The 15,757-nt window shown below is 41.1% G+C and overlaps 1 long non-coding RNA gene across 1 annotated transcript in view; it reads left to right on the top strand.

Moving 5' to 3' along the window:
• The window catches only part of LOC112971448, a 104,174-nt gene that overhangs the window by 74,325 nt on the left and 14,092 nt on the right, over window positions 1-15,757 (top strand). The gene's annotated exons all lie outside the window — the stretch shown is intronic.

The following is a 15,757-nucleotide window of genomic DNA, read 5'->3' as shown; positions in this document are numbered from 1 at the left end:
CCCTGAGATCTGCTATGGTATTAAGATGCCTGCGGTGAAGATCAGTCTTTTTGGATTCAGCCTGCCTTAGACATAGCTCTAGTCATTATGAAGATCAGAGTGAGAAGTGGAGGCACTAGGGAACTGCAAAGGCCACTTTGAATATTTGCTGCCTTTTTGGCTCAATGAGGTGCCAGAACAAACAGCCTGTTCTGGTTCCCACTTACCTGCCTAAACAGTGTGTCCTGCCTTGAAGGAACTGTTCACACAAGACAGTTTCCAGAGCTCACACTAGCTGGACTATACCCTGCTCCATTGCATGTGGGACAGCAGGAGGTGATCCTATCCCTCTACTCAGTACTGGTGAGGCCACATCTGGAGTATTGTGTCCAATTCTGGGCTCCCCAGTACAAGAAATACATGAGTTTACTGGAATGAGTCCAGCGAAGGGCCACAAAGATGACTAAGGGACTCGAGCATCTCTCATGAGGAGAGGCTGAGAGAGCTGGGACTGTGTAACCTGGAGAAGAGAAGGCTCAGCAGAGATCTTATCAGTGTGTACAAATATCTGATGGGAAAGTGTCAAGATGATGAGGCCAGACTCTTCTTATTGGTGCCCAGTGACAGGAAAAGAGGCAATGGACACAAATGGAAACACAGGAAATTCCACCTGAATATAAGAAAAAACTTCTTCACTGTGATGGTGACTGATCTCTGAAACAGGTTGCCCAGACAGCTTGTGGAGACCCCATCTTGGAGATATACAAAACCCAACTGGATACAGTCCTGGACAGCCTGTTCTAGCTGACCTAGCTTGAGCAGAGGGGTTGGACTAGATGATCTCCAGAGGTCCGTTCCAACCCTAGCTATTTTGTGATTCAACTCTGGGCTTGTAAGCAAAAGTCATGCTTAGTGTGGAGATGTTGCAGATTACCTTTCTTGTGACAGCTCAGAGATGTGGTCTCTTGTCTGCCTACAACAGTATGAGCCGTGTGTCCCTGCTCTGCATTGTACTGTGCAGTCTGCACTGTGTGCATGCACTTTACATGCCTTCAGTGAGCGCAGCCCACACCTGTCTTTTCATCTGGCTGGTTCTGTGACAAGCGGTGCACTTCAAGGAACTGGGTGTGTTTCCCCTTCTGGGCTGGTTTCTCTTGACAGGTCTGGGGAGAAGGAGTGGGGCCAGGGCCTGGTCTGGTGTACTTAGGCACCTTCAGCATCACCTCCCTCCCAAAGCCTTTGCTATACTGCTATGATAGGATGTTTCCTAAAGCCCTCAGCCCCTTTGGTTTCCCAGGCATCATGAGGTATGGACTAGGAGATGGCATTTTCCAGATGAAGTCACTGCTCTCCTGAGATACCTGTCTTTTGACTGCAGTGACACCAGGTGACACAGCTTATGTAATATGCTTTTATCCTAAATGGCTAAAGTCAGGTGAGATGAATCCCCACCTCTGCCAGATTGGTCTATGACTGATTTCCAAAGGGAGTAGTGCATGTGTGTGCATACGTGTGCATGTGTGTGTCCACTGTTTGCTCAGAACAACAATCTTTGCATGACTTCCTTGTTTCTCATGTCTCTAGCTGGAAGATTGACCTCCAGCCTGTTGTGCTGGCCAATGTGGCAAAAGGAAATGAGAAGAGAGACGGCACTAACCTGACCTGAGAAGTACTTACTTTGAATTTGTGTGACTTATGTTATCCTCTCCAGCTCCCACTCAGGCTTGTAATAGCTGGAGGGGCTGGACCTGGTGTCCTGTGCAGCTGCAGAATGCAAGGGTGATGTGAATTAAACCTCTGTTCTAAAGGAGAGCACAATTCCCCTAAATCCAAAAGGGCAGCCAGTATATTCTCTAAAGTCATGGATGTTTTGCAAGAACTTTGAGCAATGGTAGAGACATACTTAGCCATCAGGTCTTCTGGGAGTCATTTGGGAGTTTTGGCTGAGTAAGGATGACATGAATTGGCACTAAAGTTATGAATCTGAACCAGAGGAAATAATGAGTCTGTGGATGACAGCTGACCCTAACCAAGATCTGAACTTCATGGCTGGTCCACATAAGAACAAGTATAAAAGATGCAGGGAATTCCCACAGGGGACTCCTGTGGGCTGGAGCCCTGATGCCATGGGGAGATTTCTCATCTCCAGTGGAGACTTACGGAGAATGGAGAGAAACTGAACTGAGCAGAACTAAGTTCACAGAAGGAAGCATTCTGCCTGATACTGTCTACTTTCTTGTTTCCTCTGCTCTCTGCCTGCCACAGCTACAGTCTCTGCACTCTCTTGAATGCCAAAACTGTTCTTTTTTACCATCCTTGATACTATAGCAAAACCAAGAATTGTAGAGAAGGCAGGGCAAGGGACTGTCACCAGATTTGGGCTAGAAATGGTTTTCTCTCTTTGTGAGGATTTCCAAGGTATTGGAAAAACTTTTTCATCCTCACAGAGGCCAGAAAGTCAAAATCTGAAACATACTGGTGAACTGAAAATTTGGAAAAAAAAAACCCAATAAGGTTTGGGTCCAGAGCAGCATTTTGTTTAGATAATTTTCCAATGTTTTGTTTCAGTTCTAGCCATTTTTAAAGGGTTTCCAGATACCATAATTAGCTTAAAATCAGAAATTAAAAGCTACTTTGAAAAGGAAACTCAGAAGTTTGAGCAATTTGGGGGAGGAGGAAACTTTAAGCCGAAAAGTTTACAAGAGCAAACTCTTTCGTAGGGAGAAAAACAGTTTTAATGAAATACCATTGTATTATGAATCCCTGAAAAAATCCTGACCCTCTCTGCCCAACAGCTGTCTCAGGAAAGTGACAGTGTTCAGCGGTCTGCCTCCCAGAGTTCACCCTGCGGCAATGCAGCTTGTCATGGATCTCCATTTTGCTTCCTCAGTCTGTCCCAAGGGCTTTTTTTTCCCTCTCGTGGAAGGGTTCTGTGCTGTCTGATAAACACTGAGCAGAACCATATGTGGCTCAGTGGCATTATGCAATAAGGGAGGATGGGTTAGTATCTGTTCTTGAGCTTGCGAAAGCTTTCCTTTTTGGCCAGATCTCAAGATGCGGAATTGAATTACATTGCATTTCATTTCTGATTGACACTGAATGCTTAAAATTTACTGCCAATGCAGACACAGATTTTTTTCTGCTGAAGGAATTCTTATATTCCCTGATATTTCAAGGTCAACATGAGCCTGCCAGTGCCAATTCTTGCTTTACAAGCAACTACTAGATCCTAAGGCTGAATTTACAGTATTATTTCCTTGTAAATGTCAGATGTAATTTTCAGAGCATGCTCAGATATATCTGATACTTACAGACTCACCATTTTTGTTAGGGTGCAATCAAATCAGATGCAGCTGTGATCCTCACCCATACCCTTGGGGAAGTCTATTGACAAGGTTTGGAGGCAAGCTTTGGAAATAACACACATGAAAAAGTACAAATCCTATATGAAAGTTTTATAAGCTTCATTATATAGTGACATTTCAATTATTCTGTGGGAGATTTGGATGAACCTACAGGAAAAAGGCAGATACAGGATTAGTTGAGACTTTAGGAGCTTTTTGCTCAGCTTTGCTTCTGAATTTTGCCTTTTGGTTGGAAATAGGAACTCCCTTAGGTGAACAGACAGCACTGGACCAATTTGTGTTGAAAGTGAAAAGCTTAAGCCCCTTTTCAATTGTCTTTGATTCCATTTAATTCCATTAAGTCTTGAGACTATTCCCTACCTTTCCTGTCACTCCCAAGAAATAAACCAGAGTTGCCTTCTGCTACTCAGAGAGGTAACTGTAATTTTATGTTAGCTGCCAAAACTCCTTATCCACTGTATAATGCCTCTGGATTGGATCTAAAGCCCTGTCCTTCAGCACAGAGACACAGAGTCCCTTAGCAAATGACAGTAGTCCAGAATATATCTGAAAATTAGTTTGTATTTCCACGTATAATAAATGTCACTTATTAAACAATATCTCACATGTATGTGGCAGGTTGCAAGCAGCAACCCTTCAACGCTCTCCCATTCATGGAGATACAATTATTTCTTCAGAAATGAAGGCACTAAAGGAGTAATATGCCTAACTATAGAGCAGCTGTGGAGGTCAGAGCAAGACTGAGAGTGTTAGTCCCTCTATTTGTGTTCATATCACACCTTCTCCTTCTCACATTTAAAAATATGAAAGAGTTGTAGTTTAGCTAGGCCCTTTTTCTGGGCTAGTAACAATCCAGTGTATAATACAGATGAAGCAAACTGGAACCTCATAAGAAAATGGGGTATGAGTCATCACATGCACCCTACCTTCATTTACAAGAGAGCTCAGCAGCTCTGCAAAACAGTAACAGGTGGTATCATTGCTTACAGTAGCAAGAAGCTGATTTCTTTCCTAGCCTTTGGTTCAAAGTACTTGACCTTTATTCTCATGTCTTCTGTCTTTTAGGAAGGGCCATGCTAAATCCTCATTCCTCTTCAGTTACGGGATTCATGCTTACAACTATTCAGTCTCTAATTGTGTGAAGCTGTCCTCAGAAATACAATTTTAGAGCTGCCTTTTACTGAAGGGAACAATAAGGCTTAATATAGTTCTTGCAGTGATATTATAGAGTTAGAAGCAGATCAGAGATTAGTACATTGTTTCTGCCGTAGAAGATTTCTTGCTAGGACATTAATAGAAAAAGCTTTACCTAATCATATTGTTTTCAGGCTTGTTTTCTTTTGCCAGAGTGATATGCAAGTCCCTGACTGTCAAAAGGGAGCAAAATTCACCTTCCGTTTTCCACTACTGCTAAATAATGAGCCTTGTAAGTTCTTGAACTTGCCCTAAAAAAGTTTTTTCTAATAAAGGGTACATGAATGTTCTATTTCTTGCAGCTGATCTGGTTTCTGCTCCTTTAGGAAACCTGAAAGTTACATTTCTAAGTGTCCATGAAGCAGAGAGGAAATGCCAGCTGAAGTTCACATGTAAATCCCAGGATTTCACAAGCTGTACTTTTAAAAAAATCACGAAATTTCACAATACCCGCATTCAGATTATGAGAGCTGGTAACCCTTTGGATCTGAAAGGATTTTTTCCAATATTGGATCCATTGAGTCTTAGCCCCAGTATTTTACTTCCCTTCCATATGTGACCCTCTTTTTCAGGGTCTGTGTATATTGTATATATTGTATATCTTGTTTACTGGGAAATTTAGTTTTTCAAGGCACAACCCCTTTCTCCATTCGCCATCCCCCTCCCCTTTCTCTGCAGTTCTTACAAGGGGCAGGATAGCTTTCTCTGTAGCTCTTCTTTTCCACCTCTTTCCATACAGATTCACAGGCCTGCTGAAAACAGTTCTTTATTCGCCCCATCTACTATTAATTGCCTCTCTGCCATGGTATGCAGCTCTGTCATTGCACTTTGCACACCCTCATTTTGGGGACAAAGTTTTGGAGAAACCTGCACTCCACTAAAGCCATCTATTGCAGGCGAAATCCTCCTCAAAGACAAACATCACCATTCTTGCTCTACTTCTTCCTGCACTCTCCATATCAAGACTTGCTTCAGGAAATCCCCCAGATAAATTAAAAATATTTTTTTGTATTTGTTGGAACCTCTGTCCAGCACTGCTTGTAGTGCATGAGCTGTGTTTGATGCTTGTGTTGGGACAAGATATCTCAGAAAATCTTATGCCTGGATCTTTGCTCCTGCAGGGGTTATCAGGCCAGGTTAGAAATACCCGTAAAAAGGTCCCAGCACACACACACAAACACATACGCGCGCGCACACACACACACACACACACAGAGTTTCTCTCTTTTTTAAACAGGAAACTCAACTCAGCATGTGGCGAGTAACCGAATATCAGCAAAGACTTTTTTCTATTTTTTTTAAATTCCATTAAAAAAAAAGAAACTGGAGAAGGAGGAAAAGAAATCTTGTGTTAAAATAAACCCTTGGGTGTAAATGGGTCAGCACAGTTGAGAAACCTAGATGTTTAAATGGAGAGATTCTGGCCAGGATTCATTAGTCACGTGAAACTACGTGGTACCTGGAAGTTTTTCAGAAGTTTGGAAAAAGTTAAAAAAAATCTGATATTCTGTGGAGACTGGATGCAGGCCCGTGATGTAAGCAGGCACAGCTCCTTTGAAATGTGTTGGAGCTGTGCAAGGGGGTTGACTTTGGCCCCAGAAATAATGCAGGTGTAGGTTAAACAAGGCCTGATTCATTGCATTTAGGGCCGTAGGGATTTTTGTGATTGTCTAGGTGGACTCTGTACAGCATACATCTGGGATACCCTGTGATTCATCTATGAGGTCTGAACTGTGGCAGAGTCAGAGTACATTTTCTAAAGAAGAGAGATATCCTATGTTGATCCAAAATTGTCAGGAAACAGAAGATCCACCAAGTCCTTTGATTAGACTAGTGAAGGGTTAATCACCTGGAGCTGTCTGAACATGCATCATTCTGCTCACTGCTTCTCCTGATGGCTCTCTACCCCCATGATGTGGAATTGGGCTTTGTGTGCCTCAACCTCACTTGCTGTACTACTGCGAAGTGAATGTTGCTTTTGTATCAGAGGTGATCAGAGCAGAATGAAAGCTTTGGACAGCCATGGTGCTTCCAGCTCATACAGTGCCCAGCCTGAGGTGATAGGAAACTGAGCCTGGTACCCTACTGCCTGGGGAGGGACTGCAAAAACTGGAGCACAGTTATGTAATCTGAAATATCCAATTCTGCACTGGGAGCATTGCAGCCATGTAGCTGTCTGTGTATCACCCTTTGATATTTGAGGAAAATAGAAAGAAGCTTGTCATTAAAAAAGAGCCCTTTATTATGCAACCTGAGAGTCCAGTGATGGTATTTTCCTCCATCTTGGCAGAGGCACATGCCTACCATGGCTAGTGAGAGTTCTGCACAACAAAAATGAGCTGAATATGGACATCAAGATTTGGCTTACTGATCTGACCAAAGGGGCAGTATTTCCTGAATGGGGAGCAGCAGGAGCCATGCAGCTCATACAAACTCCCTGCGAGAGCATATGATTTTTCTGTTTGCAGAAAATCATTACCAGATGGAACAATGTTGGTAGGTATATGTAAACCCACAGGGTGCAATAGAATGGATGAATAACATCTCTTCGTGGCACATTGAAAAGTCAAGGTGATGGCAGGCAGAGATCTTGCTTCAAATGCTTTGGTCATGCTCCATGCTGCCTTTGTGCTGGACATGGGGTCTGTGCAATGGGGAATGTGTTGTGGGAATAGCCATGCCACTCAGGGCTTGAAGCCTGTAGCTTGAAGCTAGCAGAGGAGAGCAGTAGCAAGGACAATTAAATGTTGGTTGATCTTCTGCTCCTCTCAGCATGAAGGAGGTTTCTTTGAGTTAGTTAACACAGCTCTAATTCATAACCTTGAATGGAAGGAGGCCAAAAAGCACAGCACGCTATTCCTCTGAGGGAGCTGTTCCAGCTAAATTAAAACAAAAAATTACAACCCCCTCCCCGCTAACTGCTGGAGAGTTGCTGTGAAAGTTTTGTGAAAATACTGTGCCATTTTAATGCCTTTTGTGATAAAGGGTGGATCAGTCACGTTACCTGGGATATTAGTATGTTACTACCATATTTTAGCAAATCCTGGCATCTACTATGATCTGGGGAAACAAACAGTTTTTGTGCCCCATGAAAAGTTTTTGTAATTTAAAAAAACCACTACCCTTCAAGGACGGTCTGAGACAAAATTAAGATTTTTTAAAATTTTAGTTTTCAGAAAAGCCCTAAAATAGAGTCTCATCCTTTCCAGAACAGCCACTAATCTGGGAGCTTGAGATCACATACTTTTTCCAACCCAGCAGAACAGACTCTTGAACTTGAGTTGGTGGTAGCAAAATGATAGTGTGTTTGTCAAGTGCAGACTCTTTTTCTATTCATGAATTATCCAGGACCAAAACCATTATCTTTCTAGATCTGTTTACTTCTCATAATGGATTGACTAACAACATATGCAAATTCATTTAGGTGTGAACTACTTCCTGTTTACAGCTCTGTGGAAATTAGTACCTTACACCTGATGAGTTGTGTGAAGTGACATGGCTTTTTGATAGGGTCACTGCAACTTCTGTACTTTAGCAGAGAGAAAGCACAGGACTTCCAAGATGGCTGTGAGCAGGGCTGGCCATAATATGCTATTGTAGGAATGTTCACAAACTGCAGTTATTTGTGAAGCTTTACTCATAAAATGTAGGATTTGCAAAAGTTCTTAAAAGATCTTATTGACCTGGAACAGGGCAAACAGCCTAATTCACTGAAAAAGCTGCCGATTAAATGATTGAGATATTTTGTCTCCTGGTTCTTATATTTGCTCCAAAACAAAAGCTATTTTTCCAGTTACAGATGACTATCAATCAACTTCCTATTATCAGAAATGCAGAAAATCAGAATTTTCTTCTTCTTCCAAATATAAATTTTGTACAACAATTGAATTCCATTGATCTGAGAGGGATTTGGGGAAAGCTTTTAATGTCCCATATGGCTTTAGGATTCAAAGAATTTCCATGTAATGAAGTATTGTCTTTTGGATTTTTCCCTTCTGCTTTATACTTAGCAGGCGGTATTATAACACTAGCAGCTTGGAGTAGTTTAAGTTTCATATTAGAACTGTAGAATCTGAAATGAAGTCCCAAAGGGGATTTCTATCCCTTTTCTTTTTAGCATGTGTCAATGGAAACAGTCCTCTGAAGGTCAAGAACAAGTGCTGTCCCTAAATATAGAATTCCTTTGGTTATCACAAAAGCAGTGTTCGCTGCAGGAAGGGATTGGACTTCTGAGAAGGGTGTAAGTTTTGATTTCATGAAGTTTGTTTAGTAGAAGGGTCATGGAGACTGGTAAGAGTCAGTGAGATATTATCGGCCCACAGCAAGGTTTTATATTCCAAGGCTCCTGGCATGTAACCTGGGTTCTTGTTTTCAGTGCTACTGATCCTCATATTATGTTAAATAAAGAAAAGGGTAGAGATGACTCTTTATAACCCTATTTTCCATTGCAAAGGTAAAGCAGATTATGCAGTTGGATGTAAAAGGGGCAAGCATAGTTTATAAAATTCAGTTGAGAAGGACCTGATGGAATGTAAACTTATCTCAGAGCTCTCATCATGGACATTACACTAGTGTAGCAGCACCTCTTTTTATTATTAGAAACAAAGAGTCAGTTGGCTTGATTGCATGTGGAATGGCCACCTCATAAATGTGCTGTGATCCTTGTTATGAGAGATTTTTAAAGGCTGTTTTTGGGAGCTGGTCAGTTTACTTTCTCAATTTTTTAACCCCGAAGTTGCTGTAATGAAAATGTGTTGGTACTGGTGTTTTTTAAAAAAAATATTTTATAATTTTTGATCTTTCAGAATTCATCAGTTAACATTGTCCAGAAATAATGTTCTGGTTTGCAATTTTTGTTTTTCTTGCTTTTCCTGCTTACTTTCTCCTTCCCCTCCTACTCTGTTCTTTTCTCTCTTCCTTTATGGCTGGAAAAAAACCCCAAGCCAAATAATGGAGTAAAAGACCTCTAAGAAAAAGGCAAGACATAACGAGAAAGACCACTTACAGTAGAGGAACCTGGGTCCAAGTCCCTGCTCTGCTACACACTTTCCATGAGAGCATGATCAAATGATTCTCTGGCCTGGATTTTAAGCATGAGTTTGAGCTTGCATTTGAGCCCAGACTTGCCTAGTGTCCAAACAGTCTGTGGTTTAACTGAGGTTAACTGAGGTTTAACTGATCTCCTGAGTTAAGCTGGGAAGAAGCTCCAGTCCAGCCTATCCTTTGGAGGGGGCCATGCTGGCTTGGCCAAGTTCCCCACTATATATCAGGTATGTTGCAGTCGTCTTATGCCCACTGTAGGGCAGATGCACTGGTGTGGCTGATGCTCCTTCCTAGAAGGTCCCAGTGTTGTGCTGGCTTAGGCACCTAAGTGATGGGTGTTGTGTGGATGCGCGTAGTGTGGTCCCAGTGCAAGCTCTGCATCAGATTTTGGCCTCAATCTCCTTGTCTGTGAACAGGGAAATAGTGGTCCCTTGCCTCAGAGCAGTATTGTAAGGAACCATTCAATAAAGACTGTGAGATACTACAGTGAGAAGGGCCATAAAAATAGCTAAGACAGCTCCCCACTGTAAAAGTGGAGAGAATGCTGTGCTGGAGGTACCTAGAAGTCAGTAGGGTGCTGAGATGGTTGTTGTCGGTTCTCTGGGAGGTCCAGGAGGTTGCATCTACCAAAACCCCATTTTCCTTTATGAAACACAGATGCCGATGCTTAGAACATCTGTCTCCACTAGTTACTGTTATACAGGATGCCATACAGCTAGCCCTGAATATAACAATTACATTGCAGCAAGTGTATGTTGAGGTGAGACTCTCAAAACACGTGTAGCCAGACAGTAGCCAGGTCATGACAGGAGGTAGCCTAGTGACAGAATCCCTCTTTCCTCACGTGCCTGGAATGAAGTGCAAAAATCTCTTTGGAATTTCTTCCAGATCTAAGGCCTTTCCATTTGTCAGCAATTTCATTTTGTCAGTGGAGCAAAACGTTGAGTGGAGCAGCTTGGAAATTACCATCCTGCAGCAGCTGAGCTGCAAGGAGAAACCACTGTGCAGCATGGGTGATGTAGTCCAGCCGCCAAACAGAGCTTATGCAGGAGGGTAGGTAGGTGGAGCTTGAAACTCCAACTCTGAGGAGTTCAGTTGGAAGCTGAGAAGAAAGCTGACTGCAAATGAAATATTTTATTTAGATTTTACCCAGCATAAAATTCCACTGGTATTAACCTTTGTTGATCTGCTTGTGGAGGTGACTTCCTGGACAATGTGGGGATGAATCTGCTCTTGGCTTTCTCTGTGTTGAGATGAGGCCCAGTGATGCAGCATCAGAAGAAGCCTCCTTTGGTGCTGAACACTGTGTAGTGAGTAAGGGGGCAAAGTTTCCAGTTTGCATATCTCTCAGGGTGCTTCCTTTTCACAACTGCTAAAATACCCATTAAACCTTATTTTAAGTGCTGAAATCAGCTTAACAAAGTTAATCCATTGTTTAAAAAATTGTTGAGATTGTCAACCTAATGCTCTGTACAGTTATTCACTTTTAAAGCCCTGAAAAATAGGACTTATAAGAGAATTGGCAGCTGGCCCTTAACTTCAAGTGTCATTGCTTTTACACTGTAATATGAATTATGTTCTGCCTTATTAACTTTTGTCATTAACTAAAGACTCTACTGTGAACCAGAATTTCCAGATATGTTCAGCAATGAATTGTACTTGTTCTGCAAAAATCCAGGGCTTGGTGACTGCTAGGTGTCAAGAACTGTCTTGTTTTTCCCAAGATTCGTTAGGAAATATTCTCTGGAGTTGCTTTGAATCACAGATTCTTATTTTGAAGGATATGGTTGGTGGTGCAGTGCCATGTGTAAGTGCGCCTTGATGAAATTCTGCATTGGAGTCAGTTTCAGCAATGGTCAATCTTTGAAGGAAACATTTTCCTTAGAGTTGCCCAACAGCACAAAAATGCCAGTTGATTTTTGAAGCCTCAGTCCCTACTGTAGAGAAAGGCAACAGGAGGCAGAAAAGGTTTTGTTGTCTTTCCTGGTAGTTCATTTTGCAGTCTCCAAGATCCATCTGCTTTACAGAGAGTGAGGGACATTCAGAAAGAACATCTGTGAATATTCCAACTCATTACACTTGTAAAGCCAATGGCAAAGGCCTTGGCAAGATCTAGGGTTTTCAGACGTGAGCCTTTTTTGCAAATGTTTGGACAGATGGTTTGCTACTGTATGGAGCATCTTCAGGGAATTTACTCCTATTCTCAACGTCACAATTACTGTAGGCTCAGAACTGGCCGTCTCCTGCTGACTTTTAGTACAGTGTTTGTTTTTGCTTGATGAAATTCTGTCTTAGATTTTTTAGTGATTATGCTATATTATGTTCTTCCAGGCTTTGAAAAGAGATCAAATTGCTTTTCCTTTAGCGTTTACTTACAAAACATATGTCAGCCAAATCTTGAAGTTCCTACTTGCTTACGAGGCACCCACCAAAGTCAATGGGACTTCTGCCTGAGTAAGCACTGAGTGAAAACCAAGTAAGAAGGGCAGATTTTTTGTATGCAGAATAGCAGCTTGCAGCAGCAAATGTTTTATTTTCTCTATAAGAAGAAAACTGTGGCATATTGAGGTTTCCTTTGATGAGACACTTTTAAGACAGGTATTGGCCAGCCCATGGTAGAAATGGGCACAAGAGTTGAACAAAAACTGTGTTTTCAGTTTGCCAAAATGTGTATATATTTTTAAAGTTGGTTTCAGTCTGAATCAAACAAACCCCCAAATTCAGAGATGTTTCCTGGGATCTGGAAATCAAAATTGACAACTTTTGTTATTTTTGCTGACAGTCTAGCTGTGAAATTGGTAAAAGCATCAATTTCACTGAGCGGTTATGGAAATCTCTGGCCCCAGATGCATCGGGAATGCAGTTTGGCAAAAGTCTTCTTGAGCTATTGCAAACAAGGTATTGTGTATGCAGTAAATTGGTGTTTTTAAATCAAACTTTTGTAACAGAAACTTTCAGTCATCCCTAACAGACAAAATCCAAATCTTCTCATCCCAACACTTTGCTGTGTAGGTAAAAGGTGAATCTGAGCTTTGCAATTCTGGTGCTTTGTGAGGGTTTTGGCAGTATGGTCTCTTGGATTTCACAGTCAAACAACATTTCTGAGAAGTTTACATTTAAATAGTTGCTGTAGAACCATCTTTCTAACAGCACTGCTTCTCCTTTATCATAACTTCACACTTAGCAAACTAGATTGCACTCAAAGGATGAAACTCATTGCTGGGAAAAGGAATAGCACAGACACTATTTAGATCCTTGAAAAACAAACTCAATGGTCTTTACCCTGGTCTCTAACAGAGGAAGAGTAATATGTTTTCTTTCCTATCCCCAGTATTTAGTACACACTGTACTTACTGTTCTGCTCTCTATATTAATTAAAGCTAACAGGGCTGCTTTTGATCTCATGTACCATACACAACTGCTGTGATGTCAGCAGAGCTCATGTCGGTATTAAAATGAGGGAGTTAGTGGACTCAGATCTAGATGCATAGTAAATGCACAGAGGATGTTGGGGTCTTTTTAACTAAAGTGCCAGTCAGTCTGATTTGCAGCTATTTTTTGCAGTGTTTTAATAATTATAGAAGGGAAGTTTATCTATCTGCAATTTTTTAGGTTTGTCAGTTGAGCCTAGGGAAGTGATCCCTGATTTGTTGCAGAAAATAAGCTTGTGTGTATGTCTGTGTGTGTCCCTGACACCTTTTGAATTCATTGGCTGACTTCCACCAGATTTGTCAGAGGAGTAAAGATATCTAAGATAAGTAAGCTTCTAAAAGCAGATGGCCAGATGGATGAAAAAGACATTGGGAGGACCTGACAGTAGGGAAAAGATCAGAATGAGAGTGCGCATTATTAGAGATGAAAGAATCCCTGTGGGGGAAAACCCTTACAGATGTCTCAGCTGCAATCAAATTTTTGATATAAAAGTCACTCATCCATGAGACACAAATCTGAAGGAAACTGATTGTTTCTGGTGCTTTTGGTTTCCCAGCATGCCTAGTTTTATGTCCATTCAAATATTTGTGTAAGATTAAGAAAACATCCTTCTCTGGAAAAAAACAAGCACATGGGCAACGATGCTTTCTTGAAGAGAGAACATCTCTTGTATGCAGACAGAGAACTGAAGCATGCTTTGAATAACTGGGATGCAATAACTAGGTATCTGGGTGATACTGGGTAAGTGTCTTCCGTTCTTGGAGTCCATTACTTGTTTTAAAAATAGGTTTAATGATGCTTGACTTCTTTGGAAAGTGTTTTGACTACTGCAAAGGAATGGTCCCCAAGAGATAAGTGTAATTAAAAACTGTATGCACTTTAAAATTTAGTTTCTTTTTGCTGAGGCCTTAGACTGTAAGATCTTTGCATGACACTATTTTACATGTACAGGAATGGCCACTTTATTTAATGCAAAAACATGAACAGGTTCAAAGAGATTGGGTTTCTGTTAATGCTCTCCGTTATGCTACTGTATGAACAACAAAGTCAAAGATGCCGTACAAGGCAGAGGAAACATTTTGGTTTAGCTCTTAAGCCAGTAAAGTTTGAATATGTTGATGTTGAATGATCATATGTTGCAGATGAATGTGGCTTATTGTATTGTAGGCAGGAGGGTTTTTGAGCTTCACTACACTTCTATTAACTGGATCTGTATTGGTACAAGGCATGTGAGATATTTTTGTGGGATATTTGACTATAGGGAGGCTCAAGACTCTATGCTTTGTGTCTTTCCAAATCAGCCCAATGATTTATTTTTCTCTTGTATTGCTTTGAATAAAAAGTTTGAGGAAAATCTTCCAGAGCTAACACTTCTGGAAGCTTTTAATGACTGCATAGAGTTTTGGTGGCATCATTAAAGACACTAAAGATGAGTTTGAGTGAAGTTTTCTGGAAAGGTCTAAACTACACGATGCTCTAATGAACTGTAAAGAAGGAGTCTCTGGGTGGCTCTGTCCATTCTGCACGTCACTTATGTGTGACAGAGTTTTATACCATGGCCAGAACCAAACACTAAATTAGTCTGAACCTAGAGGTCAGCTATTAGATGGCAGAGCAGAGCTTAGGGCTGTATGGACTGTGAAAGATGTACTGAGACTTTGTTCTAACTCTGTTAGGGAACTTATGATGGCTCAGGGGTAAAACTTGCAAATGATTTCCTGGATAGGAAACCCTACTTTAGGATGGAAAAATCATTCAAACAACATGTTCTGTAAACAAATTAATCAAATACTGGCCAGATTTTTCCCAAATTCATGTGGCTACATTAGGGTCAGTTGGGGCCCAATTAACTTGTGCTACCTTCCCAGGGTTATCTGATCTTGGCAATTTTCACCATTCCAATAAAAATTGGGTTTGTGGTGCAGGGAACAGCTGTGACTCCAGATCTTTGGTTTTGTCTAATTCCAAGGAGCAGTGTGCAAACAAACTAATCATCTGACATCACAGCAGTGAGCACTGGGAAGTGTGAGTTATGTGCATCAGTAACTTGTGCAAGGGAACTAATTAGGAGCAGATGTTTAAACTTGCTTAATGTTTATATGAGGAGAACAAATTGCCCACTGGCAGAAAAAAAACACCTGTAAAAATGGCCTTCCAGTCTCATAGTTTGAAATGTTTTCATTATATTCCTAATTTGCATGTACAAAATAAATTGCAACTATTTATACTCACTCAGCAATGCAGTCTGAATTATGCAAAGCTTAAGGTCTGGACCATGTCACCCAGCAGTTCTGTAATACCATTACATTTTCAGCTGAGGATTAGATGTTTGTGAACCACCATTTAGAAAAAAATATATATATATTTCCTCAAAAAACTAACATTCATAGAGGGTCTTACAAAATATACATGAGTTAGAAATGTTATTCTTCTCAGATTCCCTAGAAAAGTAACAAGAATTTGCTGGTAAATAAATGATTCTCTCTCTTTTCTCTGTTCCACTAGACGAGAGAAAATAAATGAGTCGTTAAAACATCGGTGTCATGTTAAGGAATAATGTTCTCAAGGTATGAAAACACATTCCCTGCCCCTTGCGGAACCCAGTGTCTTTTAAAAATAATGAATACTAAAGCATTTAGGGATCCCTTAGTATAAATTGTGTATGTCCCACACAGTGAAAGACCTGTCCATTCCCACAGATGTCAGCTGGGACATAAAAGCTTATTTTGGCTGTGCTTGCTGAG

The sequence above is a fragment of the Apteryx rowi genome, unplaced genomic scaffold, assembly GCF_003343035.1.
Source record: "Apteryx rowi isolate R43461 unplaced genomic scaffold, aptRow1 scaffold_440, whole genome shotgun sequence".
NCBI classification, from domain to species: domain Eukaryota; kingdom Metazoa; phylum Chordata; class Aves; order Apterygiformes; family Apterygidae; genus Apteryx; species Apteryx rowi.
Note: the sequence above shows the minus strand (reverse complement) of the source record. Positions and strands in the feature narration are given on the sequence as shown.